This window comes from the organism of the source record quoted next, unplaced genomic scaffold, assembly GCF_019419815.1.
Source record: "Pyrus x bretschneideri cultivar Hongxiangsu unplaced genomic scaffold, Pyrus_bretschneideri_v1 Contig82, whole genome shotgun sequence".
In the NCBI taxonomy this organism is placed as follows: Eukaryota; Viridiplantae; Streptophyta; class Magnoliopsida; order Rosales; family Rosaceae; genus Pyrus; species Pyrus x bretschneideri.
In genome coordinates this window covers 662,561-681,221 of record NW_025999823.1, presented here as the reverse complement: position 1 = coordinate 681,221, position 18,661 = coordinate 662,561, and the positions used below count along the sequence as shown (strand labels likewise).

The window sequence follows — 18,661 nt, the reverse complement described above, 5'->3', positions numbered from 1 at the left end:
ACAAAGATAAGTAAATTTAATCATTGAAATCAAGGAAAAGAAAACACCTAAAAATTCCAACAACTCAAACTTGAATTGTATGAACGTTTAGGCCCTTCTCCTCCTCTTTGTTGTGGCACAAGGTCTAAGGATAGGGTTTGGGGTGGTGTTTGTATGTGGAATGGAGTGGGGAATGATTGAAATGGAAGGGGAGGTGATGGAAATGGAGTGGGAGTGCCACGACAAAGCTTGTTGTTGCTGGAATGTGTATGCACGGCTTTGGGGTTGTGATGGTGTAGATTATGGAAGAATTTCTGTGGTGAATGGAGGTGTGGAATCTTGTTGTTGTGTGATGGGATTGCATGGTTTTATAGGGAGAGAATGGGAGAGAATGTGAGAGAATGTGGCTGAATGATTAAAGAGGGAATGCATGTGGAATGACAGCTAGGTTGGTTGGTGGAAAGCTGGAATTGCAAAGGGGGGTGCACGGCAAAGCTTGTGTTAGGTGATGAGTGCATGTGTTGGCTGAATTAATGAAGGGAATGCATGTGAAAAATAGCTAGGGTGAATGATGATGAATGCATGTGGATTAAAGAGTGAATGGTGGCTGCAATAATGAAATGGAATGCTGGAAAGGGTATGAAATGCACGGCAAAGGATGGGAACAAGGGATGGTGGCTGCAATGATGAAGATTTTCTAACTACACACCCTAATCTAGTCATATGTGAGAAGATTGATGTAAACATGAAAACGAACACTCACATATATGTATCGCAAAGAAAGCAATTTCTGGAGTTAATAAGCATGTTTAGATATGATCTCATGAATGGAATGCTACCAATTAGATGCGAGAACCAGGGACACTATATGTTTACATCAATTCCAAACTCCACATTATTGACAACATAATGATCAAGATTGAAGCATAAGGATTGTAACGGGGTAAGGGTGATTGGCTAACAATGAAAGGTAAGGATAACAAACGTTCTTTAAGCAATAGCAAGCAAAGTAATGAAATTTGACACTTAGAACCACTTATGATAGCAGAAACTCACTTAGACACAGAAGGGGAAAATTCACACAACTCTTAGGGCCATATTCAACGTTTTGGACCCTTTCTTCAACTATCACAAACATGTGAGCTTATTTTCACTTACTTCATCCTCTTTTTCTTTCTTTTCACAACTTTTTCTTTTCTTTTTCTTTTTCCACGAATATATTTTTTTTTTCTTCTTTTTTTTCATGCCTTATTTCTTTTTGTGGCATATCAACACACACACACAAATTCCCCCACACTTGTTGTTTTGCATATCCGAAAAGGATTCCCTCTAAGTCATGCTTACTATGCTTCAAGAACAAGGGTATGGGTGGTCCTAATCTAGGCTAGGTGGGGATGATATGGGTAAACAAAGAACAAAGGCTAACAATGGCTCAATGGGGGTTATGACCTACAATATATATATATAGTGCATGGGTTGGCTGTTTGGTTGACGGCTTCACTACACACTTCATCTTGATATATATTATGCAATCATGCTTTGACTGGAATGGATGCAAGTTCTAGCATTTGGAACTAAATAATGAAACGCCTTCTAATTAGCAACCAAGCAAGAATAATGAGATCATGCAACGAGTTTGGAAACAAGAATCACAGATTAATACTCTCCAAAGAATGTTTAAAGCTCAAGTCTCTCAGGGTTGTAATGTTTGTTTGAGTTCCTTCCTTCAAGCATGTTACAAAAACTAATTTTTCTTTTTAGGATTGCATGTGAAGTCATACATTATAACCATAACCAAGCATATACCAAGAGTATATCAAACTTTTCTCCATGTTTATAACTCTTTCTTAACAGTCATGCAATTAAAAACCAAATCCTCATCATTGTGTTGGAAGGTACCCTAAGACACAAAAACGACTCAAAACATTCTTTTTAGGCTTTTCAAAACATGTTTTTCAAATTTTTATGTGATTTTCGGAGTTATAAAACAAAATACACTAAAACACTCCAAATCAGCTTAAAAACACTTTAAAAATAGCAAGGAACAACATTGGAAGTTATGGGTGATAAAATCCCACGAATTTGCCTCAATATACTTAGTTACCCCCCCCCCCCCCCCCCAACACTTCAATCAAACATTGTCCTCAATGTTTTAAGCTTAAAATCCACACTAAACACAAGCAAACACAAAAACAGCAACTAAACATACTAAATATGACAGAATGTATCTAACAAAGAGAAGAGTTTAGGGACGCAAATCTGGTTATGGAGTGTAAATTCCATCTTCTCCTTGGTGATTGCATTAAGGCTTGATCTTGAGTTTTTCCACAGGCTAATCTTGAACTGAGCTGGAGGATTCTGACACATGGCAGGCAAGCACGAGGTGAAGGTGATGACCTGTTTCTTTGTTCAATCTTTCCAATTCGTATTGAAGAGGGTTAGAGGATAACTCAGCATATGCAGTTGTTGCGTTTGCTGACTATCCACAAGATTGATGTTTCCTCGTCACTCGTCTTAGCTGTTCTCCAAGAAGATGTGGTTCCTTTTCTGGAAGTGTATCAACCTTTGAAGATGACTACTCGAGAGCAACGCTAGGTAAGCAACCAGGGAATAGATTCCATGGAGTCGGTTCCAGATCGGAAGACTGACTCCAAGTGCCGGCTGATTGCTCACTTCACTTTGCCATATGAGTAATAACAAGGACAAAGGAAAAGATAGGGAAAGAGCATGATATGAGATACCTTTGCTTTCGCCCTTGATGATATGAGATACTTTTGCTTTTGAAGAAGCAGCGAATGAATCAGCACATATATTTGTTGCGCTTGTCTCCACATGCTTCGATCCACTGTTTCCTCTTGCCTCATCTGTACTCCAGGCATCTGGTATCTTCTTTGGGGGTACATCAATGGTTGAATAGGTGTTCTCAAGAAAAGAAGAAAACTGAGCATGTTGAAAGGTTTGGTTGCAGCTACATTCTCGGCCGAGAAGAAAAGTCATGCGTTTTTGGGTGTATGCCTTGCCATGAATGTTGATGTATATAGGAATTGTAATGGCAAGTAGTAGTGCGGATGCGGCAATGACCTCCATGCATTTTCAACTTTATTAGAGATCTTTTGACAAAGTTGCACGCGTTATCTGAAAAGCCGGGATTGCGGCTTTGTCACCCACGCTTGTCGGCAAAAGTGTGTAGCTGCATTCTCGCCTCCACGCGTCTTCAACTTTGTCAGATATCTTTTCACAAAGTTGCACACTTATCTGAAAAGCCGGGATTGCGTCTGAAGAGTTTGCGAACTTTACACAGGAAAATCCAGCTTTGAAGAGTGGTGTCTCTTCAATTTTGAATCGGTGGTTGTGTCGCCTCTCCCTTTATAGAGGTGATCGATCACCTCTAACATGCACACTTTGAAGATTGCCCATCCGTGAAAATCATCTCCGGCCCTTTGAGATTTTACTCCATCCAAACCTTCTCTTTTAACATTTTTGAAAATGGCTAACCCATCTAACCTTTGCTTAGAATTGAGTCTCAGCAATGATCCGGGTGTGCCGCGTCAGGGTAAGGTACGGTGCCCTTCTTTCTTATCTTCTAATGGCCCTCTTACAGGTGAAGACTCCGTGATGACGGATGCAACAATAGCTACGATAGTAGCTAGGAACCTCCTCACTCCTAAAGATAGTCAGCTGCTTTCAGGACGGTCCGATGAGTTGGCCGTTCAAGAGTCCCTAGCTCTCAGTGTTCAGTGTGCGGGCTCTGTGTCCAACATGGGTCAACGCCTACTTGCTCGATCCCGTCAAGTTGAATCCTTGATGGCAGAGGTGGAAAATCTCAAGCAAGAAATCAAACAGCTTAAGCACGAGAATAGAAGTTTGCATATGCTTGCAAATAATTATTCAACAGGCATGAAGAGGAAGCTTGATGAGCTGCAAGAATCTGAAGGTCGAATTCAAAGTGACCGTTAAAGGCTTGCGGCTTTCTTCCAGAGACACCTTTTTCCTGCGTCATCTAGCGTTCCACCAAGTATTGAGGCCTCCACTGATCAATCTTCGATGCCTCCCGCTCTGATGCCTCTTGCTCTGATGCCTCCCTCTCCGATGCCTCTCGCTAGTGGGGCTTCACGTAAACAACCTTTGTGAAGGCTCCATCTTCTCTTTGTTTTTTTTTTTTTTTTTTTTTTTTTTTTTTTTTTTTTTTTTTTTTTTTGTACTCACTTGTAATTTCTCGGAAATCAATGAACATGCTTTGTTTTATTCAGTGTATTGGGTTGCCTCCCAAGTAGCGCTTTCTTTTACGTCTTGCAGCGGGACGAACATTCTTCTTAGGCTCAATTGGAACCCACGGCATGGAATATATCTTTGAATGGAAGGTGATACTTGAATTGATCCGGTAAAGGTTTAAATTCAAGATTGGGTGCCTGAATCATCAACAACCTGTTAGTATAAAAGGAAATTGAAATTCGGGGAAGTGGCTTACCTGTGTGCTCCGACATAAACTCAAGAATAAACACCCCTTCGAAAGTTGTAGGACTAGAAAATTCAGCTAGATTTGGTGTTTTGAGAGTTATGACTTGTCCTGTGTCATAAAATCCAATTTCTTTGCGAATTGTTGTCTCAAGTATATCCTCTTTGATGAATTCTAGACAGTCCCAGTAACATCTTGCTCTTGATTCTTTGGAAAGGATTCAAAGATGCCTTTCTCACCCTCTTCTTCCTTGGAATGCATGATCCTGCAAAAATAGGGACATATGGTGGAACGGGGTTAGAAATAATTAAATTTGGAACAACCTTACATTTGTTGGACGGCCTCAGAGCTTGAAGTGGTTGCGACAAGGGTTGCTCCACCCTTTCCGTGGCTTTGCCCTTCCTCTCTTCCTCTTGCAACAGCTTTTCCTCCTTGTCTTGGCTTGATTTTGGTGGTTCCGAGGTGGGTCCAACTTCCTTGCCACTTCTTAAGGTGATTGCATTGGCGGTTTCAAAGCCACCCTTTGGATTGACCACAGTTGAGCTAGGCAACCTTCCTTGCTCACGAAATTGCCCCATGAACTCGGCAATTTGTCCCACTTGCTTCTCCAAGTTGTCCACCTTCTTGTCTTGGATTTGCCTTTCTTTGCTTTGAGTTTGGACTTCCTGCGTCAAAGTAGTAAGTAATTGAAAAATCTTATCATTATCACTTGAATTACGTACATTACTTTGGGCAGGTTGTGGTGGCTGCATAGGTGTTGTATAGAACTCCTCATATGGTTGCCAATATTCTCCTTGTTGAGCCTCCTTGACTTGGTTTTGTGAGCCTTGCACCGAAGAAATTAATTCATTAAGAACTTGATTATAATCTATTGACAAACCTGAGTTTGGTTGGGCATATTGTATATGAGGTTGTGGTGGATGCATAGACGTTGAATAGAACTCCTCATATGGCTGCCAATATCCTTCTTGTTGAATATGTTGAGGTTCCCACCACATAGAGTTTGAATGATCACTCCAATCTGAATTGTAAGTATTGGAAAACACGTCATTCCTTGATTGATTATGATCAAATGTACCAACTCTTTGCATTTGGGACCTTTCCATGAGCTGTGACAAAAGAGAAGCACTATCAAGTGCCATGTCTTGCTTCTCTAGTACCTAAAATCAACAAAACAAAACTAAAATATATACACAGAAACAAAATAAAACTAAACAGGAAGTAATAATCCAAGGGATTAGCAAAGTTGCAAATCCCCGGCAACGGCGCCAAAATTTGATGCAAGCATTATACGCACACAAAATAAACCCTCTTTTTATCAATTGTAGTGAAGAATGTAAGTAGGGATCGTTCTGGACCGGGAATTAGGAGGGATTATTAATCACTTGGATTTGACTCAAAAACGTAAAAACACAATATAAGACACCAAACTAAACTCAAAGAATGCAAAACTAAACTTTAAAACACTAAGACAAACCAAAAGACTCAAAATAGCAAGAAAACATTCAAAACTGTCTGAAAACTACTTCTGAGCAGTTTTAAGCACTAGAGAAGAATTTGGACGAAAATAGTTATAACTTGACTCAAGATACTCTGAAAACATAAACTAAATTGATTTCTAACTAATTTGACACTCCAAGTTGATAGGAGCATATTTATGCGACTTAATTGGCCTGTTTTCGTGCATTTACGTTGTGTTTCTTTAGTTATTTTAGTCCTTTATGCCATTTTCGTGTGTTTCTAGGTTCATATGGCTAAGGAAGCAAAAAGGTGCAATTTGGAGCATTTTGGAGCAAAATTGGGCTTAGAATGGATAGCTTATGCTTGGAGCCAAAGTGTTGGATGAAATTGAAGCCTTGTATGCACTTTAGGACATAAAACAAAGGGCATAGCCCAATCAAACAAAGCCTTAGAACCAGAAATTCCCATACACATACAAATTCATCCCTTGCCGTGCCTTCCCATGCATTTCCAGCCTTTCCACTCCTTCATTTCAGCCACACTTCCACATGCATTCATCATCATTCACCATAATCATTCCCTCACATGCTTTCCCAACATAGAATTCAGCCAACACATGCACCCATCACCCAAAACAATTCATTGCCGTGTCCCCCCTTACAATTCCAGCATCTTCCCATGCATTTCCAGCATTCCACACCATCATTGCAGCCACACTCTTCCATATTCCCTCTTTAATCCACATGCATTCATCATCATTCACCCTAGCCTTACAATTCCAGCATCTTCACATGCATTTCCAGCACATCCACACCCTTTGCCGTGGCTACCCATCCCATTTCCAGCTTTCACATGCATTTCCAGCTTCACTCTTCATGATGGCAGCCACATTCTCTCCTAGCTGCCATATTCCCTCTTTTAATCATTCATCCACCTATAAATAAGCATCCATTGTAGCCACAAAACATTGATTGAATTATCATTCATTCCACACCTCCATTCATACACAACACAACACAAAACACATCCTGAATTCCTTAGCCGTGCATCCCCACTCCATTTCTAGCAATCTTCTCTTCCATTTCCACCACTCCCCAACCCTCCAAAACACTATCCAACCATTCCTCCATACAAACACCAACCCAAAACCTATCCATAGATCTTGTGCGACAACAAAGAGGAGGAGAAGAGTGCCTAAACATTCATAGAATTCAAGTTTGAGTTGTTGGAATTTTTAGGTGTTTCTTTTCCTCAATTTCAATGGTTAAATTTACTTATCTTTATTTTGTACGTATGAGGAACTAAACCCCCCATTAGCTAGGGGGTGATTCGAAACCATGTTTATGCTTGCAATATGAATTGATTACCTTTGGTTGGAATTTCATGAGTTGTGGATTCAATTTGTTTAACTATTTGATTGATAACTTATTTATGTACGTTTATTGAGAGTGCACGCTTAATTTTCATGCATGAATATGACGCTAGAAGATAAGTGAGTTTCACCTAATAGTTATGAACTTATATTCACAAGTAGTGGAGGTTGCTTATAAACAATCGCGTTAAGTAAATTCTTGGCATAAGTTTCATGCAATTCATAGTAACGAATGCCTCGTCAACACTTATAGTTTTCAAAGAACTTAATGATTCTTGCTTGTATCTCTATTATGCAATTCATGTAGGGAACTTGTGGGGAATGCTTTGGGTTGTCGTATGCAATCAACCAATTCATTAACTTAAGGAAAACTTGACGGTTAATTTAAGCGGACCTAATTAACCCGGGGTGTTGAGTTTCATAATTCATCGAAAGACCAACCGAAAATCATCTTGTATGCAAGTGTAACATGTGTGGAGAAGAACCTTCTAGCTAGCATTCATCCGTATTTTCATCACATTCATATTTACATTTTGCCCTTAATTACAATCTGTGCATTTTAGTTTAATTTCGTCAAAACCTCAATCCCCCCCCCCATATTTTGTTTAGTCTTAATCTATCTTATTTTGAGTTTTCGTTAAGTGAATTAAGTGTTTAAAGATTAGTTTTATTTATTTGAGTCAAGTGTTTAGCACCCCTAGTTAATCCCCGGTTAGAACGATCCATACTTGCATTATTACTACAATTGTCACAAATAGGGTTTAATTTATGTGTCACATTCGTAACGCATCAAATTTTGGCGCCGTTGCCGGGGATTAGCAAAGTTGCTAATCCCTTGTCTTGAGTAGTGTTTAAATTGTTTGGTTTCTGTTTTGTTTTAAATTTTGCACCGTATGTATGTGTTTTGTTTTTGTGCCGTGTGTGGCAACTTATTTTCTTACTTGTGCCGAGTCTATTAAGTGGGTTACTTATCTTGTTTGCTCTTGTGTGTAGGTACTAGTTTATGACCCGTAGCTCACAACCTGTTCGTGAGCATATCTCCGACTTTGACGGCGATTTCGAGAGAACTTTGAGAAGGAAAAAGAAATTGCAAGAGTCTAATCCTCCTAGTCCCGAACCTGAAGTAGAAAAGCAAGAAGTTGAGGTTGAAGAGGAGGCCACAGCAAAGTTTGAAGAGGAAGTACCAACCATGGCAGTGGACAATCGAACCATCAAGGAGCTTTCTGCCTCGGGTTTGGCCAATGCCACACCATTATGCATTCAATACCCCGCGGCTGCCCAAGGCAAGACCGATGAATTCGAATTGAAGTCAAGCTTGTTGCACCACATTCCGAAATACCATGGGCTTTCCGTGGAAGATCCCAACAAGCATCTCAAGGAGTTCGAGGTTGTTTGTTCGAGCATGACACCCATAAATGTCGACGGGAACATTCTGATGATGAAGTGATAAGTCACATTTTGCATGCATTTATATCTTCCTTATTTGGTGTCTTTGTGATTGTTTTGGATTAAACTAGTTGCATTTTACATTATTTGGTGTTAGTGTGCAGCCAAGTATGAAATTGGATCAATGGGAAGGCAAATGAAGTAAAAACATTCCAGAAAAGATGTGAAGTGTTAAGAGATGCAATTCGGCCATATTGGGTGATTCTAAACAAAGCAAAAACATGGAAGTCAGCTATGTGGTTCCAATATCAAAACATGCATTCACATGCAAGTTCACAACTTTGGCCGTGCATTCCCATGTCATCCCATCATTTTATGCACTTCTAGCACCAAATCAGATTCCACACACTTTGTGCCGTGCAAACCCCATGCTTGCACATTTCCCTTTCGCACCAAAAACATCCACTTCCATTACTTAATCCACTCAGCCACATTTTCACCATGATCACAACCTAGCCGTGCACTCCCATGTGATTCCAAGTCAGATTATGCACTTCTAATACCAAAACATGCATTCACATGCATGATTCACAATCTGACCGTGCATTCCATTACCTTTCTACACTTCATCTTTGCAGAAATACACATGCACCTCAATTAAATAAACTCCATGCTTACACCTTTCCCTTTTGTCATGCACCCATTATTCCAGAAAACCACTTATCCCATCATCACATACCTGCACATTTCCCCTTTGTCCATCCCGTGTGTTTTATTCCCCTTTCCAGATTTGTACAAACAATTTCTGGTGGTCCAATTCACCTTTGCAGGTTCCACTCACTTGTTGCAGCAAGGGCACATGCTTCTTTGAATACATTAACACATACTTGCAGATCTTGTCCATGCCATGCGTCCACTACCTCAGAAACCCATCATTCTAGCTGACTTATGCACTGCCATCTGATTTAAACATATTCAAGATCCAATCTGATTATTTTGAGCCACATTCCTTTCTATAAAACAAGGCTCACTTCACACAACAAGGGGTTCCGCATTTTTCTTCCTCATTCAGTCCATTACACACGCATAACCTCTCCCATTTTACTTCATTTTCTGTCCATTTCTGTCCCAAGGGCAGAAACCATTCAACCATAACCAATTTAGTTCATATGCATCACACTTGGAGAATCAAGTCCGAAGGCCACTCTTCAAGGAATTCAACATCAGTTTTGCTTCAAGGGTTTCTTCTTCTTAATTCTATGTTCACTCATGTTATTTATTTTTATGTCAAACCTTTGTAAACATGAAGTGTAACTAATCTTCCTCTAGGGATTCGATGTAACCTTGCAAAGTTTGCCATGTAATTAAGTTAGAATGCTCAGTTTGTTCATCTATTTCTTGTTTCATTCTCTGATTTAATGGTGACTTAGTGTGTTGATTTTAATGTTTGATCATCATTTGAATTAATCACAAAGTTGTGTAGCCAAGATTAAAACACACATCATGCATAATCTTGGTAGATATGTGAATGAATGAAGGGAATGTTTAGCAAACATCCTGCCGAGTTATTCCCTTTGGTTTTATGAAAGTTTCTTGTGCATTACATACTCTTGATTAGGAACCAAAGTTGCACATCACAATTAGGTTCATGATTAGAGACATTTGATCAAATCCACACATCATATGGTTGATCATATCCAAGTGAAACAAACTCAAGAAATAGGTAGATGAATGAGTACAAGCTAACTTAACAAGCATGGACTTAGTTGAGCAATGGTGAAACCGAATCCCTAGCTTCATTTCCATTGATACTATCCCATTATATTAGTTGTTGATTCATTGATTTGTGTTTACTTCATTTTCTTATGCTTTCAAGTTACAACAACAAATCTGCCCAATTTGATTAGTTTGATTCATTTCATAGAGTTCTTGCAAAACAAGTAATTACATAGGTCCAATTAGTCTCTGTGGATTCGACACCCTTGCTTGTGCCATTATACTAAACATGTTCTAGCATTAGGAAAGAATTATACATCAACAAAAATGGCGCCGTTGCCGGGGACTGATTTCAGTCCCTTGTAATTGCTTGTTTGCTATTTAAAATTTGTTCATTTCATTGTTGTTTGCTATTTAAACTTTGTGCTTTTCATTGTAAGTAGATTCTTGATTTTCATTCAAACTTGTGTTACTTTGTTTCAGGTAGTATATGTCAAATAGACTTGTTGAGTGAGGCCAAAGAATTGAACGGTTAAAGGGCCACACTTTGGACAACTTTGTGCCATCAAGTTCATCCATTATCCGTGAGGAAGAGGAAAGGATTTCACCTAGTTCAACAAGTAAAGGATCTGAGCAATTTAATTGGGAAAGAGAGGAAGAGATGGCGGGCAACCAAGATGAATTTTGAGCTTTGGAGGACTTTGCTCAACCAATCATACCAAATTCACCTTCATGCATCTTGCTGCCCACAGAAGCTAGAAACTATGATCTCAAATCTTCACATTTCCATATGTTTCCCTCGTTTTATGGCTTACCTAATGAATACCCTTTAGCTCATATTAAAGAGTTTTACAATGTTGTGAGTGGTTTACCTTTGCAGGGAGTAAGTGAAGCAAATTTGAGGATGAGAGTGTTTCCTTACACCTTGAAAGATAAGGCCAAGAGTTGGTTGATGACTCTAACACCAGGTTCCCTCACCACATGGGATGCCGTGGCTACGAAGTTCTTGGAGAAGTTCTTTTCCACTCAAAAGACAGCCACATTAAGGGGACAAATCTTCAACTTCAAACAAGATGATGAAGAACCTTTCAATGAGTGTTGGGAGCGTTTTAAAGGCCTCTTGTTGCAATGTCCACACCATGGGTTACCTTTTCACTTACAAATGCAAATTTTCTATGATGGACTAACCCAAAATTGTCAATCAACTGTTGATAATGCAGCAGGTGGAGCATTGAAGAAAAAGAATGCTCAAGAGTCATATAACATTTATGAGATGTTGGGGTCTAATGCTCAACACAAAGATTTAAGGGGTAAGAAAGTTGGAGTCTATGAAACAAGTTCTAATCATGAGCTTTTGTTGCAGGTAGCTAACCTAGAAAGGAAGCTTGAATCCGTGCTCAACATGGTGCCAAAAGCTAATGAAGTGTGTGCCATTTGCAACATACCAAGCCATCCTACTCACCAATGTCCATCTAGGGAGGCTTACCCCGAGTATGTTCAAGAACAAGTGAACCTCATGAATTCTTACAATCAAAGGCCAAGGAATGATGTATATTCCAATACATATAACTCAAGTTGGAGAGATCATCCCAACCTTTCATGGAAGAACAACAATCAATTCCAAAATTTCCAACCAAAACCTGCCACTACGCTTGAGGACATGGTTAAATTGTTAGCCCAAAACACCTTGCAATTCCAACATTCCACCAATAGCACTCTCCAACAACATTCAGCAGCTCTAACCAAAATGGAGACACAATTGGGGCAGATTGCAGATGCCCTGAACTAAAGAGAAGTTGGAAAGTTTCCAAGCCAACCCGTGATACTCCAAAGGAACCAAGAGCAAGCCAAAGCAATCACTACACTTAGAAGTGGTAAGATTATTGATAATAGGGTTGGCAATGAAGTTACTAATGAATATGATCATGTGAATGCATGTGTTACTCAAGGAGACAATGATAGACCAAATGAGGAACCAAGTCATGCTACTTCCTCACTTGAAGCACCAAATCTTCACAAGGCTGAGAAACCATACACTCCACCAATACCATTCCCTGGAAGACTTGCCAAGAGCAAGCAGGATAAGTCATTCAAAGAAATTTTTGATATACTAAGCAAAGTGAATGTTAACTTACCTTTGCTTGATGTCATTAGGAACTGATAGGAGCATATTCATGCGACTTAATTAGCTTGTTCTCGTGCATTTATGTTGTGTTTACTTAGTTGTTTTAGTGTTTAAGGCCACTTTTGTGTATTTTCAGATTATAAGGCCAAAGTGTGCAAGAAGATGCAAATTGGAGTCTTTTGGAGCGAAAGAGGAACGAATGAGTTGAAGACTTGAAGAAATGACGAAATCCTACTCCAACGATGAATTCTTACCAAAACGAGGAATCGTACTCAAACAAGGTTTCCTATTTTAGGAAAGTTAACCCTAAGTTTCCCGTTTTGGTAACCTTTCCTAAACTTAAACGTCCGTATTTTCTAGCCACTTTGACGGCCTTATAGGCACTTTAGGACACAAAACCAAGACCCTAGCCCTATTTCCCTTCCTAGCCGCACCTTTATATTTATGTTTTAATTTCCTATTTTCGTAAGCCTTTGATTTAATTTTAAATAAGCTAGGGTTAGTTTTCTGAAATCATACATTTTCCTAACCCTAGCCGCAAAACCCCAACCTTTTTCTCCATTCCATCCGCAAAGCCCATTATCCCATTTTTTGGCTTTAGCTGCATGCACCCATACACCATAATTCACAACCCGTGCATTCCAAAAACCCTAGGCCATTCATTCCATTCTTTCCCATTATTCTTCTCATAAGCCGCACCATAGACTTCATAAAAAACCTAATATTCAATCCAGCCGCATATCCCATTGATGCCATTTTAATATTCAGCCATTCTCCCATAATTCCCCATAAGCCGTGCCCCCCCCCCCCCATTTTACCATTCAACCTAATAAACCCGAGCCATTCCAGCCACTTTATTTTGATAACAGCCGCAAATGCCATTTTACTTTTACTCCATTCTCTCCCATTAAACCCAAAAAACCCGTGCATTCCATGATTTCTCCCAAAAAGCCGTGACTTCCATCTCCCATTCTCCCTAAGACACATCCACCCTATTTTTCCCTTAACAGCCGCCATTTTTCCTATCAAAAACCCAAGCAGCCGCAGCCATAACATCCCATTATCCCATAATTTCCATGCAGCCGCAGCAACCATTTTTTTTTCCCAAAATCTTTTCAGCCGTAGCCTCCCTCAACCAAAAACCTTCACTGCTGTGCTTTTTCCCACACCATTCCACCACCATTGTCGCCCACTTTAACACCCTAAATCCATCCCAAAGTCAGAAAAATCACCCAAATAAACCTAGACTTTCACTGCCGCAGCAAGGAGAAGAAGAAGGAGGGCTTAGACGCGCAGAAATTCAAGTGGATTCATCGTGCGTTCTAGGTGTAATCAATCCTTTGTTCTTTATGTTTAAATTCAATTGTATTTCTCTTTTTGCGAATATGAGAGGCTAAATCCAACTTAATAACTTGTGGAAAAACTGAGGGTTAATTAGTGCAATTCACGGTTAATTTGGGGCGTTGAGTTTCATAATGAATCGAAAGACCAACTGAAAATCAAAGTGTATGCAAGTGTAACATGTGTGGAGAAGAACCTTCTAGCTAGCATTTATTCCATATTTCATCACATTCATATTTAAATTCTGCTTTTAAATTACAATTTGTGCATTTAATTTATTTTCGTCAAAACCTCAATCCCCCTTTACCTTAGTGTCTATTTTAGTTAGAAAGTGTCTTAATTTGTGTTTATAAGTGTTTTGTATTCTTTGAGTCTAGTTTAGTGTTTTTAACATTTGTTTTACGTTTTTGAGTCAGTGTCCAAGTGATTTTGCAATCCCTCCTAATCCCTGGTTAAGAACGATCCCTACTTATTCATATACTACAATTGTCACAAGAGGGTTTTAATTTGTGTGCTTACTTAGTTTGCATCAAATTTTTGGCGCCGTTGCCGGGGATTAGCAACTTTGCTAATCCCTTGGATTGTTTAATTTTTGTTTATTTATGTATTTTGTTGAAGTTTCTGATTTTGTTTTGTTTTCCTTGTTTTAGGTACTAGTGCATGACTCGGAGTTCTCAACCGATTCGTGAGCATATCTCAGACTTTGACAGCGATTTTGAGAGGACTTTGAGACGGACGAAGAAGCATCACGAATCAAATCCGCCAAGCCCGAAACCTGAGCTTGAAGAACAAGTTCTAGAAGAGGAAGAAGAGGCAACGACAGGGATCTTTGAGGAACCCACGACAAGAGTATTTGAAGAAGTCCAAGACATGGCCGTAGACAACCGGACACTTAAGGAGCTTTCCGCTTCGGGATTGGCTAATGCAGCACCTTTGTGTATCCAATATCCCCCACCGGCCGAAGGGAAGACCGAGGAGTTTGAGTTGAAGTCAAGCTTGCTCCATCATATTCCGAAGTACCATGGGTTGTCCATGGAGGATCCGAACAAGCACCTTAAGGAATTCGAGGTGGTGTGCTCAAGTATGACTCCCGTCAACGTCGACGGAAGTATTCTGAAGATGAAGGCTTTTCCATTCTCTTTAATGGATAAAGCCAAGGATTGGTTGTACGACTTAGCTCCCGGAACCGTTACATCGTGGGAGAGCATGAAGAGGGCTTTTCTGGAGAAGTTCTTCCCAACTTCTCGAATCATCCTTTTGTGTAAAAGGATAAGTGGCATTCAACAAGATGAAGGTGAGTCATTTCCTACGTACTATGAACGTTTTAAATCTCTTGTTGCTTCATGTCCACAGCATCAGATGAAGGAGGAGTTGCTTCTGCAATACTTCTATGAGGGGCTCCTACCAATCGAACGACAAATGCTCGACGCATCGGCGGGTGGAGCATTGGTGGAAAAGACGCCCATGGCGGCCAAGGTCTTGATCGCGAACCGAGCGTTGAACGCTCAACAGTACGAGGGAGTAGGCCAAAGAGGACCCCCACGGCAGCAAGTGCATGAGGTAAGTTCTACACCTGATATTCATTCACAGTTAGCTAATCTTACCTCCATTGTGTCTCAGATGGCCGAAGGCATGAGGATGCAAGGACCGACTGTATGCGGGGTGTGTTCAATCCAAAGACATGCCTCTGAGAAGTGCCCGCAACTCATAGAAAATGGTGGATGGGAAAGCGCCAACGCGATTGGATTCCAGGGTCAGAACCAACCGAGGAACGACACATATTCTAACACTTACAATCCGGGTTGGAGAGACCACCCAAACTTCAGATGGAGAGAGCCCCAACAACCACCACAACAAGGGGGATTTAGGCAACAACCTCCGGGCTTCTTCACCAAGCCATTCGTCCCCACACAAGCACCTACACAACCTGCCCAAACAAGTTCAGGTAACACGTTAGATAATGATACACTTCTTAAGTTACTAACGAATTTGTCTCAGGGGCAAGAAAATCAAGCCAAAGCGATGCAGAATCAAGAAAAGAGGGTGGACCAATTGGAGAAGCAAATTGGCCAAATTGCGGAGTTTGTAGGGCAATTCCGAGACCAAGGCAAGCTCCTTAGCTCGACCATTCCAAACCCGAAGGGAGGCTTTGAAACCGCCAACGCAATTACCTTGAGAAGTGGCAAGGAAGTTGGAACCACCCTACAACCACCAAAATCAAGCGAAGAAGAGGATGAAAAGCTGCAACATGAAGAGGAGGATGCAAGCAAGCCCATGGCAAGGGTACAAACACCCTTGCCGCAACTATCAAGGGACATTAATGCACCCAACTCATCTCATTCGGCCACCAAAGGTAAGTTGGGGTCAAAATTGATTAATTCTAACTTTGTTCCACCCGATGTTCCTTTTCCTAGCAGATTTTTGCAATCCACGAAAGAAGAGGAGGAAAAAGATGTTCTAGAGACATTTAGAAAAGTTCAAGTCAACATACCCCTTTTGGATGCAATCAAGCAAATCCCGAAGTATGCGAAGTTCTTGAAAAAGCTTTGTACAACAAGGAAACGGATTCAAGAAAAAGAGGTGGTTCATGTAAGTGAGAATGTCTCTGCCATCTTGCAACGCAAACTACCACCCAAATGCAAAGATCCAGGTAGTTTCACTATCCCGTGTGTAATTGGAAATACAAAGTTCGAACATGCTATGCTAGATTTAGGTGCATCAATTAATGTCATGCCATACTCTGTTTATGCATCTATGAATCTAGGAGAGCTTAAAAATGATGGTGTTGTTATACAATTAGCTGATCGATCTAATGCATACCCGAGAGGAGTCTTGGAAGATGTTTTGGTGCAGGTAGAACATTTGATTTTTCCTGCAAATTTCTATGTGCTTGACATGGATGATTCAACCTACTCTCCACCATCACCGCTCTTACTTGGACGACCTTTCATGAAAACAGCTCACACCAAGATTGATGTGGCCAAAGGAGCTTTAACTATGGAGTTTGGTGGTGATACAATTAACTTTAAAGTTTCTGAATCCATTAAGAGTACTAATGATGTTCATTCTTGTTGTGTTATAGATGTGCATAAGGACTTAGGGCCGAAAGGATCCGCACCAATCAAGAAGGATGCATCTAGAATCACCATCAAGGAAGGAATTGGATTGGAGCACAACGAGCACGCCATTACCATAAAAACATCCAATATGGCTGTGCCTTGTGCTAAAATTGGCGAGATAGTGGCTGCCCTAGGGACATTGCCACAACATCCTAGTAAGTCTCCAATCCCAATTCCGATTCCCATTTCAAGTAATAGGTTGTTACCTTCTGTGGTGCAGGTGAAAAACCAATTTAAAGGTGGTGGGACCATGTATATGGAGTGTCGGAACCCAAACACCAAAATCAGGGAGGATCACTATCCCCTCCCATTCATCGAGCCGTACTATGAGAAATTTCAAGGAGTATACCGTGGAGGACATAACCCTCCATTTCGTGAGCCAGAGTAAGGAGTAATGGAAGCATCGTCCGGCTGGAAGACGTTAAAGCAAGCGCTTCTTGGGAGGCAACCCATGCAATCAACAAAGGAAGAACTTGGGAATCGCTCCACACTCAGATTTGCGTCCCTAAACCCTTCCCTTTGTTGCTTACTTTATGCTTTGTGTAATGTTTTTAATTATGTTTAAAACATTGAGGACAATGTTTAGTTTAAGTGTGGGGGGGGTAACATTCTGTTTTGAGACTTTGTGCATGAAATTCGTAGGGTATTACCGCCTAACATGTTTAAACTTGTTCTTTGCTATTTTTAAGTGTTTTTAAGCTATTTTAGAGTGTTTTAGTGTGTGCTAACTTAAAAATCCGAAAATACCATAAAAATTTGAAAAATTGTTTTGAAAAACCCAAAAAGAGTTGTTTTTGTGTGTTTGTTTGTGTCGTAGGTCACCTTCCAACGCAATGATGAGGATTTGGTTTTTAATTGCATGACGGTTAAAGAAAGTTACAAACATGGTTTGACGTTTGATATACTCTTTGGTTTATGCTTAGTTGTAGTTATAGTTTACGAATTCACATGTAATCACAAATGATAAAAATCAGTTTTTGTAACATGCTTGAAGGAAGGAACTTAAACAAACGCTACATCCCTGTGAGACTTGAGCCTAAACGTTATTTGGAGAGTTAAAATCTGTGCATTAATGTTTTCTAAAGTCGTTGCATGATCTCATTATTCTTTGCTTGGTTACTACTTAGAAGGCGTTTCATCACTTAGTTCCAAATGCTAGAACTCATGCCCATTTCATTCAAAGCATGTCATTGATTTGCATATCACATATTCAAGATGAAGTTGTGTAGTGACCACCATCAAAGCCAAACAGCCATGTGCCCTTCACTCATTTTGTGTTTAAGTTTAACCCCATTGAGCCTTGTTTAGCCTACTTTCTTTGTTAACCCGCATTATCCTCACCTAGCCTAGATTAGGACCATCCTTATCCTTGTTCTTGAAGCATAGTAAGCAATGAATTCCTTTTGAGTAATGTGTTGCAGGAAATAAGTGTGGGGGAAAGATTATTGATGTGAGTTATGTGCCATAGGCACGAGAAAAAAAAAAAAAAAAAAGAAAAGAAAAGAAAAAAAAAATGAATGAAAAAGAGTTGAAAAGAAGTGAAAAAAGAGTTTCAAAGTATTGGTTGTTGAAGTAAGGGCCCAAAACAATGAATTAGGCCCTAAGAGTTGTTTGAATCTTCCCTATTTGTTTAAAAGTTGATTTCTGCATTTTAAGGGAATTCTAGGTCTTAATTTCATTGCTTTACTTACTATTGCTTAAAGAAC

General features: G+C 40.0%; 1 pseudogene; it reads right to left on the bottom strand.

The window, feature by feature from the left end:
* Positions 1-11,405: 11,405 nt before the first annotated feature.
* On the bottom strand, positions 11,406-11,516 carry LOC125473326 (annotated as a pseudogene).
* Positions 11,517-18,661: the final 7,145 nt, after the last annotated feature.